Raw genomic sequence first — 13,173 nt, 5'->3', positions numbered from 1 at the left:
TTATGAAAATAATAATTAGAAGTTAATGAAACTTTTTGTCGAATATTTTATTAAATTGTCATACTAAATGCTTTGTTATTGTAATCAATCATTAAAAATACTGCTCCAAAATATATCTACTACAAGCATCATCAAAATTCAAAACACCCCAAGAATCAGTAAAAGACTTCGTATTTCTATTTCTAATTTTAAATCAAAATTTTGCTAACTAAACACGTGATAATATTTGCCCAAAACGAACGCGTTTCCAGTAATGGATTTCTCCAGAATATTATTATTTATTATAAGTAGCAATCACATGCAATTAGTTAGGCCCCGCCTCACCCAACGGGTCAGCATGGTGACTGGTGACTCACTAACTTGCTGTACAACTTTCGTTTTGGAGGTCGCCGGTTATATTTTTATGTAAATAAAGGGAATACCATTAACAAACTGACAAATAAAATAATGGCGTTTCAATTTTCATAATAAATTCGTCCAATCTCTCTCTCTATTCTCTATCTTATAATCCATTACTAGAATTACTAATGTTTCAATATTAAAAGTTTGCAACAGGTTAACTTAACGAGTCATATTACAACATGCATAAATTAAGTTGGCATCGGATTGGTATATGTATTACTGTAGTCCAAAAATAAATTAAACCAGATTTTAGAACGGTATTTTTTCACGAAATACTTTTAAACAGGCTTGATGCCCCATAAAATTAAAATAAAGAAATAAAATTAACTATGCAAATTTAATATTATTTTAGTGTATAATAAATCATAATATTTAAGCGTAACAAATAGCAATTAGTAACTCTTTCGTTTAATAATAATTAACATGCAACTTTTATCTAGTAAGTAGGTAGGTACCTAGATATAGGTAACGTATTTTTTAATATTTTGCATTAGTTATTAATACAAAGTCAGTTTCACTTATTTTATTTTAATACACTACAATATTACAATAACTGCACTAAAGCAGGAGGAATAAAAACAATAATATAAAATTTAGCTTAACCTTTGAAAAACTCTGACGCGAGATATTAGGTATTATGTTATTATCATACCCTTTTCTAGAAATCAAATAATACAGGATTCCTCTATTTTATAGCATGTTTATAACAAATACAAAGTAGGGATATGTGAAGAGTCCACATTGTGGAGCTTCAGCGGTGAGTCAGGTGTCGTTAACCCAGACCAAGTTGAGCGTCATCACTTCAGCCCGCCATTATATTTTATGCCGCTTTTTATACGATAAAATTCACGATTCTAGATGTCCAATTTGAATCTAAGAACATTCACAAAGTAACAACTCTAAGTAACATATAAATTTACTGATGATTTTATACTTCTTTTTACTTGGCAAATAATGTAAAGACGGAAATGAAATGTTTATTTTTAAAACGAGAACACTTGTTTACTCTACTTTAGGTACTAAATGTGCAAGCTGTCAGATTATATTCATGCTCTTTTAAATAAAAATATGAGGTTGTTTTTAAAGCAATATTTTCCATTATTATTACGAAGGAAAGAAATATCTCGATAATATATAATGCCCCCCCTCTTATAAATAGAATCACTTAAATCACGAAGACAGATTTTAAAGTCAATTAGTTCTCGGAAAACAAATTTAAGTCGGTTATATTGACCTCAGTTATGGTGGTCATGTCCTTCCGTTTATTCACTCCTTATTTCATATGCAGGTCGCGTACATGAGGTGATTGAGTTTAATATTTTTATGCTCTTCTCATGACAATAAGAGGAATATGTAATTATATTTAATTTCCTATCAGTTAGTCATATTATTTGGGAATATGATAAGAGCATTATTCGTAGAAGAGATAATAATTGATTAATATTTTCATTGGACATTTAGCGACGAAACTCTATTTAAAAAAACATAGAGCCAACTCAAAGACATGAGGTATGAACTTTTCTGTTTGAAAAGTGTGGGTTTCATGAATGTTAAGTCATAATTTCAAATAATGGAAAAAGATGTTTCTATATTAATGATCAAGCAAACACGTATCTTCCATTCAGTTTATTCTTACTTGATTTTATTTTAATATTGATTTAGTTCTTCGAAAGATAAGATTGAGCACGCTTGTTAGCCTCGACCGAGAAATTACGTCGCCCTCGCCAAGAGTACCTATATTATTCATTCGCCTAAACACTTGTTAAGATTGTGATATTTATAGAGTTTTATAACTACAATATTTATTTGGACTAAAAATAAGTTACATTCGATGAAATGCTAAAAAGCCTTTTTTTTTAGTGGGGAAATCTTGCATATATCCTCCGGGGAAGAGGCCGTGGGTTATGTCGGATTCCTACCGACCAAAACCCCACTGTGTTCCGTCAAGCCGCATCAACGACAGGGCCACGGGTATGTGTAGAATTCATCCGTGACCAAATGTTAAAAAGCCTGCTAAAGCCTGCTATAACGTTATATTCCTATTTTTACCAAATTGTTGATTGTTGATTGCTTTTTCTAAAACACTCCTCGTTTTCTGATGATTATATCTTGATTGACCTGTAACAAAAATAAAAGGAAATGGTCAAACATTTTTGCAAAAGGTTTCATTTCATCGAGAAATAAACTGCATATACGTTGCATGTAAGTTTGTCATTCAGAAAGTTCTTTCTAGGAATGAGCATGACAATCAAATCTACCTATTCTTAAAACTGAGATGTTATTCTTGCATGTTCGTTAGAAAATATTATGGAAATGTGTCTATTTCAATAGCAAGTTATCTTGTAATGCTGAATATTCAAAACCGAACATCGATATGACTTAATTTGCGCGATTCGTGGAATAGTTCGCAAACAAGGTATGAATGGCGTCAATTTGATCGCTTTGCTCTATGATGTCACCCGAATGTTCTGACTCAAGCTATTTTACATGAACAGTAGTGGTAAGTATTATTACCTACAATTATCTAGGCGTCAGCATTTTGCATTACTCGTATTACAGCTCGGATTGTTTTGTTGAAGAATGTGTTGTATTTATTGTTTTCAAACTACTAGCTAATTTATTTGATTTGCCCATTAGTTAAGGTGGTAAATATGAGGGGCATACGCATTCCTACTTTTACGTAGTTAAACAGTTTTGACTATTATTAATTACGTATCTAGGGGTAGTATAAAACTTATAGAGATGACGTTCCTGACTGATACAATTTTGTAAAGCATTAAAAATATGTTATTATTTATTTATTTACTTTATTTTAGATTTTTACTATATATGGCATAAAAGGAAAAATACAATTTAACGTATCAAGTGTAACAATTAGGTACTTACAGGCTAACACCACATGCCTTTGAAAAACGGTTATGACTTATGAGCATTAAAAAAAAAACTGATAAATACACAAGATAACGTTTAACTATTATCAATAAAATATCTATTTAAAAACTAATGTCAGTCATATTAAAGTAAAATCGGCATACAAAAATTACAATTTTAAAATATTAAATTAAAATACATAAAAAGTTAAAAACCAACATAAAAATTCATTTTTTTATAATATAAATAATATAATATAATATCTACATAAAAATAAAGTTCGACAGACATAATATCTATTTAAACAATGTAAATATTCAAGTTAAGATAAAATCGGCATTTAATTTACAATTTTCAAATAGGTATAAGATTAAAATACTTAAAAAAAATGTTGATATTGTAAATTTCTATCAAATTCTATTCTAAATAATACCTACCAAAAATAAAAGATTTCCGTTGATGTGGAAAAGGGTATAAAAAAGAAAAACAAAAAAATGTCCCACGGACATACGCTAACAGCATGCAAGTTCTAAATATAGGGTCTATTTTTAGATCGATCGCAACGCCTGATACGATCCAGCACTCATTAGTCGCGACGACGTTGCAATCTCCCCATAAATGCGTCTTTATAAAATGCTGTAAGGAATATTTTAGATTTTTTATGGGCTTTTTCCAGTCATTAAAATATGCCAGTTATAAAACTAAGGTTGTCAGAAAATAAAATATTCATTTACCTAGGTACTGTACTAATTTCCATATTCATTTCATATTTCATGAAAGAGATTTGGACTCGATAATTGGAATGTAAGTAATATGTACTTGTAAACTGAATTGTCTAATTCGACTCATTCCTCATTGACTCAACATACCTTCAAGCTGTTATTCTAAATAACGTGAAATTGGCTCAGACAACAATAACAAGATGAGTCTATTGGTTACTCAATTCTTGTTTCATGGAATAACAACAGTTAATTTACGAGTTAAATTCTAATAACAACAGTTAATCACACAAAGTAAGTTTTTATTTCATCGCCACATAAAAAAACTTTATCCAACGTCAAATTGAATTTGCCTATTAGGGTAAACGCAGCTATCAACGACCCATCGAAAATCTGAAGGTATTACCGACCTATAAAAGTAATTCGAAATTTAAACGTTTCCAGAACTATTCTAGCTATAGGTAGGCAAAGTTATACACGAATGTATTACTTGAGCATCGTATACTTTAACGTTAGAGTGAGTAACTGAGCAAAAAAGAGTTAAAATGCGTAAGTTGCTGCGGGGTAGCGTGGAAGCAGGACGTGTCGTACTGTTCCGTTGTTCCTTCGGGTAAGTACTGTGAGTATCTTTTTAAGACATTTACAAACAAATGACATCTATACTTTAATTTATATTACTAAATGTCAATGCATTTAAGTGTCAACTTTTCATTTCTTACAACATTTTATTAATAAAAAGTAATTTGAAACGATAAAACTTTAAATTAAAATGGGACGGTGTTAGCTTCACCAGTTTAAGTCGTGGCAGGTATCAACGACCCGTAAGTCGGCAATGGCAGCAACGTAACTTTTTGTTTTATTTTCTTTTATGTTATTATATCACACTAACACAAGTGGTTTTATGGACCAGTTTAAATCTAAGCTATGAGTCTTCATAAAAATCTATTAGCGACTAAACTTTTTTGTCTAGTGTTGTGTCTTTTAGCGTTGTCAATTTATACAAAATTATGATATTTTCGGGGATCCCTATCGAATAGTTACAGTAGTAAATCATTGTTTTTTTTTTTGTTTAAACAATATGCATTTGTTCATATTTTGTATGACATTAATCAATTATAATCTATTTTATAGTCTGATGGTCAAATGAATTAAAATAACCATTTTTTTATGGGTCGGTAATACAATTTAGGTTTATACTTACATACTTTATTACCGACCCATGTGGGTCGGCAATAGCAACTATAGGAAGCTATTACCGATCGAATATAGATTGTTTAGTTTCTCATCTACAAATTCAAATTCAAATTGCTTTATTTGCAGAATGTAGAATAAAGATGTTTGTATATACAGATAATATTGATCCTTAAACATTCTGCTCGTAATTGAGCGTGCAAATATATTTTTATTATTTTTATGACATAATAGGTGCCTATTAAAAATTATATTTTTTTTTAGGTTAAATTAACATAAAACATATAATTAGGTATATTTTTTCCAGAAATATGGAGCCACGAAAGCGGCGAAAAGTATTCAGTAAAACACAACTCGCCGAAGCAATCAATCAAATAGCATAACGAAATATCCTAGAGTTTGAAATCCTTAATTTAATATATGTACATTAATAGTATTATGTTGATTAATTTAAAAGTTTATAATTATTTAGTTCATTACTAAAAAGTACTCATTTGTTTTATTAAAAATAACTACAATAAAAAAATACGAATATATTTGCATTTTTATTTCATTTTATTAAGATCGGTAATCATCATCATCACTAGCTTCTATACATTCCATTGCTGGAAAAAGGCTTCCTCTCACATACGATCGGGAATAGCTGCATAAAAATCGTTAATAGCTTCACAGCCGTTTTTATGGGTCGGTAATAGCAACAATCGACTAAGTCACATTGTAAATTATTTTTTACAAGATAATCCTTTATTAGAATGTATTTGCTTCAATAAATACATTTTTTATACATAAAACTAGCATATAAAATGAAATTATAAATCTTTAGAAGAACCAGTATACTTAAAAAATATGGTTGATTTTGAAATCGCCTTAGAGGGGTCGTTAATACCCGCGTTTACCTTAGACTATTTTGTATTTAAAAAACAAGATTTGGTCGATGACCGCCATGAAAATGAAAATAAAAATACGCCACTTCCCATACTAGAAATGTGTCATAAAACGGTTGTTGATTATAGAAATGTTATAGAAAGGGCTGAAAAAAAAAATATATTACACATGCTCAGTTAAGTCGACAAGGATAAGAAAATAAGGCTTCAAAGCCGTATTTATCACGAGTTACCTTATTTAACTTTTTGATTTCATTGATGGAACAAAATTTCATTCAGTTGCCTCTACGATTTAAGGACAAATTGAATTTCAAAGCAATTGTGTTCATTACAATAACTCCATATAAATCGTAGGATATCAATTTATCTTCTTATATGTCTGTTTTTAATGAATTATTTATTATTATACCTATTTATGTCTTAGGAGCTGAGATTATGAATCAAATACTAATATTCTATCATTTTTATGAAAGAATATCAAAAGTAACCTATGAAGTATAATAACTCAACAAAATGTTTCGTTTCATAATAAATGGACGCGTCTTCCAGAATTTGAAGCTACATTAATCCACCCTAGTTGTTATACATTATTGGCAACAGTACACAATAATGTTACGATAATACTTATTAGTAATCACATGTGTCATGTGCAGGAATCACTTGTCACCGCCACGCAGGCACCAGCTGATGGCCACGTGACGTCACCATCAGCTGTCTCGGTGGAAAGGCTATTTTCGATTCTCGATATCTTTCCGAGAAACACTTGGGAGACTAGATTCTGTAATAAGCTACAATCGAGCCAAGAGCAGTATGGATAGATCATTATAATGTGTAACAGCAAACTTTTTTCAATAAGTTTGTGTAGGTTATATACAGCAGAATTAGAATATTTTTCGCTTGAAGCAGATACAAAGTATTTTTACTTGTTAAGTTGTTAACGTTTTCTAATAGTTTACATGTACCTATAATTTATAACCAGTGCTATCTACCTTGGTTCCATCATAGATAAAAAATTATCAAACACATGCTGAATTATCAGTTATAAGTTACATCACGGCTCACAGCTGTTAAACAGGTTTGGGCCACATTCCTGAGGGAACGCCAACACGTCGCATTTCAAGAATGATAATGATTGCTCGTCAATCAATAACTAGAAAAAGTAGCAAACGACCGCTTTTTTGTTTTCCAGTGATAATTAAATTGTTCTTTTTGATCGTGGTTTTAATTGAATATAATTATTATGAGGCTTCTATAAAATGTAACGTACTCAAAGGCTATATTTTATTACCTGTCATATTAAATAACATGTACCTACATACTAAATTTTACCCTATCTGAAAACAAGGTACCTATTTGGCTAAGTAAGAATAATATGGTTTACGTAAATGTGTTATCGTCAGTAGTTTTAAAAATACTCTAGTTCTATAAAAAATGTCAACATTAAAATTTTTCCATTTTCATTTTATAACATAGTTAAAACGTTGAAATAAATTGTTGATTTTGTTCAATTGTTATTGTGTTATAATTAATTTATTATGAAAAACAAATCGGTACAATATGACCATACCAAGAAACTTCTGTTCATAGTAAAAACATAACTTCAGTTTAATTGTCAAATTATAATTATTATAGTTCCAAAAACACATTTTATCATCTAAAGAACATCTCGACATGTTTCTGTCATCTACTCTTGTATTCTTGTTATATTTTATCCCTCAAGGCTCATCTGTTGCTCTTGATGATACATTGTTGCAGCTCATTACATGCAATGCTGTGTTTATTGCCAACTTTCTATTGTACCTACAATTATGTACATTATAAAAATAGGATCTGCTGTTTTCGTTACTGTTAAAAAAACTATAGGTTAGTGCAACGATGACTGCTCAAATGAATTCATAGCTTTTGAAATAATTACTTGTTATAAATTTCTAATATTCAAGATACAGTTTTCTAATGAAGGGAGAAACTGCAGGCATACAATATGCTTTGAATTGTTTGCTATTTTCTTAAATTTACTAAGTAATTATCTGTGCTTGCGAATTTACGTGAAATAAAAGGAAACTATTCATTGATATATTTTTACTTAACGACTAATCTTGATCAATGATCTAATCAAACAAAAGTAATGATTTAGCTTTCTTTGAATTCATTATGTAGAGACACAATCTTCGTATGTAAGAATGAAGTAAAGAAAAATCATTTCCACGGATAATTAATTCAGATTATTAAATATTTTTTTAAAAATAAAAAGAGACGACGAAACGAGAAATATCCAAAAATTTTCCATTAAACGCCTCCATACAATTTATTTCCCATACATTTTGTATTCAAAGCAGATTTTCGAAGTGACGTCCTCATTGTGCAATACAATGTGGAGATCTATTTACAGTTTCTAAATGAATTTCCCTTCAAAGCGGAGTTATTAAAGCAGAAAACCAAAAAAGTAAGAAAAAGCTAAAATCTTACATATTAAATGGGATATTTATATCGTATACTCTATGGGGGTTTAAAGTTATACAATCACCGTAATACAATGTGAGAAAAGATTAAAGAACTACCTTCAGATCTTTTAGTAAAAAAGTTAAAACGCCTAGTAAATTATATTTAAAACACTTCAGCATGAATCGCTAAGACTGAAAACGCAAAAATGTTTGGTCACATAAAATGCTGATAAACATGCTAATGACAAGGAAACCGTTTTATCTAAATCGTCCGATTCACCGGCAACTGCGCTGCATATTCTGGATACGTTCCAATTTTTTTTCCGGAAAGTCAAAATCTTTAATTGAGGATGTATTTTATATACATTCCATCTAAATATACCTGTGACGATACTATCACAGTGACGTTGGTTCGCTGACGACTCTGCCCACGTCAGCACCCACTGAATCACGCGCCTGCCTCCTATACTAATATTATTGAGATAGAGTGATGTATTTTGCCCGCCAATGACCATTTTATGAGCTCATTGGACACGAAAACAGTACAGGAATGCTGTTTATCCTAGATTCCACTTCAACTTTACCGAAAAGTTTAAATTTTTAAGTCTTTTCTGTACGGATAAATACTATATACCTACCTAAGGTATACTTTGGTCGTACTGTTATATTTTTACTTGAAACAATAAATAAATGAGATACATATCTTACTTTAGTGCTAAATTGCGTTATCATAATGTGGAGAAACGCCTTAATCATTATATCTTACCACATTTTGCACTCCTTGAAAGAAAGTATATTGACTGATAAGGAGAAAATATGTGTAAATATGTAGACTATGTAGACAAAGAACGTCACAGAAAATTTATTGATAACAGTGAATTGGCGATAAGAGCCGCTAATCGTGATCATCCATTTATATCAAAGTAATTATGTGCAATAAAGAATATGCAAATTAATTAGAAATTAAAAGCACCGAATACTTTATTTCATTTAAATTACTGAAGTAATAATATTTTTGTCTAATTTTCCATCATTTTGCGAATTTTACTCTTATAACATGTGGATATAACTTATTGAAAAGGAATTTATACTGCTCATTTAATGCACGAATTATTACGATTTTATCGATTATAATGTAAGTTTATCACGGAAATGTTTCTCATCCGCAAAGCGTTTTATGAATATTTGATCTTGCACGAGATAGGTGCCGCGTGCTAAACGCGCGGGGATCAGAATTCAGAACCGGCTTTGTGACTCATTCATTGTGTAGGGCCTGTGGCCTGCGTGGACTCTGATTGCCTCTACCACTACGCACTTATATCCTCCCCTCCCACTTATCTTGGAGATACAAATAATCGCGATTATTATCGAATATTTAACAAATAATTAGCAATTTTTAACAATATTTAAAAACGGGGACAAGATGTTATTCTGAAAATTGTAGAGCCTTAATAATTGTGTAGAGCATTTTTTTTTAAATTTATTTAATTTTAGTTATAAAATCAATTTTTTATTTGATACCCATGATGAAGAAAAGGTTATTTCTCTACCCTAGTCCCTAATAGTAGCAACGTGTGTTTCGAAAAAGTCTCTTGATAGAGACTGCAATAATAAAAAAAAAACGAATACTTACATTTTTGACCAAATACCTAACACTAAAAAAGGAACTGAATAAACTTACATAACTTCGATATTGTCGTAACTCCAAAGCCAGTATTCTCCAGTATCGTTATATTATATCTTATATCTTATATCCGGCTCGAAGGACCATGAATAAAAACTCCCATTTAGGTATCGCTTTGAGTTTAATTCCTTCGACAAACGTTAAGATGACACAATGACAATGAGCAATAATTTAAGTACACATTACTTTCTTTAGCACAGGTTTATATTAATTACAACACAAATTTTAATATTAGATGTGTTCAATACTCAGACGCTAAGATGACACAATGACAATGCATATTACAATTGGCGTGAACAAAAATATAAAATAAAGTGACGGTAGGTCGTAAACAGGAACAGTGACGAAATAATAACGATACTAGCTGGATATAGACAAGGCAATGGGGTAAAGCGAACAGGTAATGACCACCGATAACCGGCGCTTGGCACCACACGACCGCGACATGTCTGGACATGAATCCCAAAGGCGGACGCCCTCCGAGGGACCTCGTGATAAACTCCGCTTGTTTATAAAACTTCCATAATTCTCGCGTCTACAACGCATGTTGGAATATACTTGTACAAAATAACATTATAATGGGCTATGAAAGTCTAATGTGCTGTGTATATATGTGTAAAGTATACACTTGTATACTTCATCATGTTCAATTCATTGCTATTTATGGGAGTCAAGACAAGATGGAACATGTAAGGTCGTGTCTAGAAAGTTAGAAACATTATACCCAGAGGTCTTGTCATTACACTTTGAATTGCAGCAGCAGGGCAAATGAAACATTTAATAGTTTGCATTTAAATCTGTTTTTCATTGGGATTCCTTTTGGTTATGATAGACTACGTTGCATTTTCTATCACATTAAATTTATTTACTTTTTGCAATAGGTTTCATTAAAAATATCACCTGGATTATTCTGGTAGAGTCACATCTAAGAAAATTTTCTTTTAAAAGTAAAAATTCAATGGGAATGTTCAGTATTTTGTAAATGGTATAATTATTGTATGCTAGAATATAAATGAATAGCAATTTTAGAAAGAAAATTGATTGCATTTGAAGTTTTGTTATCAGTAACATTGCCGCCAAAGTTCAGCGCTCGGACGGCGCGCGGCGGCCGCGGCGGTGCGGTGGCACGGCCCAATCGCGTCTCTCAGACGTCACATGTATGTTTCATTTTTTATCATCTACATTCAACATTTGCTTCTTTATTCAATTTATGAACCACCTCACGATTTTATATTACACGGCAATTTTATAATAGACACGACGCATATAAAACTCTATATTTTTAAACGTGTACGGGCATTCCCGCCCTTTATGACGAGCATGCATTTGCACATCCAAGAAATAAAAATGCGTTACTGTATTTTCACACAGGTTATGTAAGCAATATGAATTAAACATTTAATGCTAAATCGACGGTAATTGACCGCAGTCACCAAGAGCCAACGAATTTACTTGTGACGGCTTGCTGACGTCAGAAGCAATTATTGTTTTAGAGGATTTAATGCAAATAAAGTGGTTCGATATTGGAAGTAAAAGAGCGGAAACACTAATGATTCTTTCAATGTGGCAACAATGTAGAGCGATTTATTTCAGTCGGACGCGGCGTGAATGTCCGCGGCGGAATTTCGGGCGTGGGGAATCCGATTCCGTTAGCTTGGTGAGGTTGCGGTGCGAGGGAAACCGGGTACAGAGACATTAACTTTGCCACCGAGCTGCTTAGCAACAGGCTAGATACTTGTTGCCAGGTGGACGCGTCGCCTTCGAGACTCCGCGACGTGCCGATGCGGCCCTCAATATCATTATTTGCACAAAAGGAAAATTCGAGATATGTCTGACTCATAGCATCGTGGACTGTCGACGGCGTCGTTTTGAAAAGTATATTTTCTGGATTTATTTAATTCACATATATATTTTAATTATTTTTTTTTGCGAACGAAACTGTCAATTCACGTTTCGAGCGTCCTCTTACCTTGGAAGGTCATAATCCACTTGTGATAAAAAATGTTCCATATGCGGGCTCCATGCGGTAGTCACACACTGGCTTCACTGTATTGTACACGGTAATATTCATTAGTAAATTTCACTAGAACGATTGCCGGCAGCGAATAGGACTCCGCGATAGCACAGTGTGAAGTGGCGCGTGCGTCAACCAGGCTGTCGCGCGCTCACGGAACTGAGTGCGCCGGCGCTCCATTTGGGTCACTGTCATACTGTGGAGGGGCGGACACACGTTCGCTTCTGAAATATTAGCGTCCCGCGAATATGTTTCATCGACGCGGGCGTTTTCTCTTCTCGATATGCACCAATGCGCTGGCTCCGTCAATCTTATCCGCGCTTTTTGACGGTTCGACGACACGAGACCTTGCAAACGCGCCTGACCGTTCTGTTACCTTCACACTTGTTACATTCATTTTTGATTTAATAGATTTCGTCACTATGCATTGAAAGAGACAAAAGAAAGTTCGCGTTTAAACTGCTCCTACTGTTTCAACTTCTTTATCAGCCTATCTCTGCTCTATATTTCCATTTGGTGAATTAATAAGTAGTATATATACTCTACTATTTTTATATATTCTTACAACACAGTACCTATATTTCGATAGAGACACTTTTCTCATTTTTGATTGTGACTTACATTCTCTACATTGAAAATACTGTGTACCTGCCGTAATATTTGAGTCTCTATCTAGAGTTTTTATTCGACAGTTTTTCCTAATGGACATTCTCTTGTTATAATGTCTTACTTATGGTTTATGAAAGTTTCCATAAGCATATCACGGTTCTGAATATTATGTAAAGTAAACTTAAATCTTTTTATTTATTATATTAGGTAGGTGCTTACTAGTATGATTTTTTATTGTTTATAAATGTTTTCCATTCAATTTAAATATAGACAAGTTTTCATAGAACATATTCTTGGTAAAAGTACCTATATAAAGTAATTATGATAACTTTATGTTTAATTGAATATTATACCTATT

At 32.1% G+C, this 13,173-nt stretch overlaps 1 long non-coding RNA gene across 1 annotated transcript; it reads right to left on the bottom strand.

The window, feature by feature from the left end:
- Window positions 1–914: 914 nt before the first annotated feature.
- LOC123696367 lies at window positions 915–12,359 on the bottom strand. The gene is made up of 2 exons (XR_006752065.1): window positions 12,162–12,359; window positions 915–2,520 (listed from the first exon to the last, which is right to left on the bottom strand). It is a non-coding gene; the product is annotated as an uncharacterized LOC123696367 (long non-coding RNA).
- Between the last annotated feature and the right edge of the window lie 814 nt (window positions 12,360–13,173).

The sequence above is a fragment of the Colias croceus genome, chromosome 12 (genome assembly GCF_905220415.1).
Source record: "Colias croceus chromosome 12, ilColCroc2.1".
NCBI lineage: Eukaryota > Metazoa > Arthropoda > Insecta > Lepidoptera > Pieridae > Colias > Colias croceus.
This window is presented reverse-complemented; position numbering and strand designations above follow the sequence as displayed.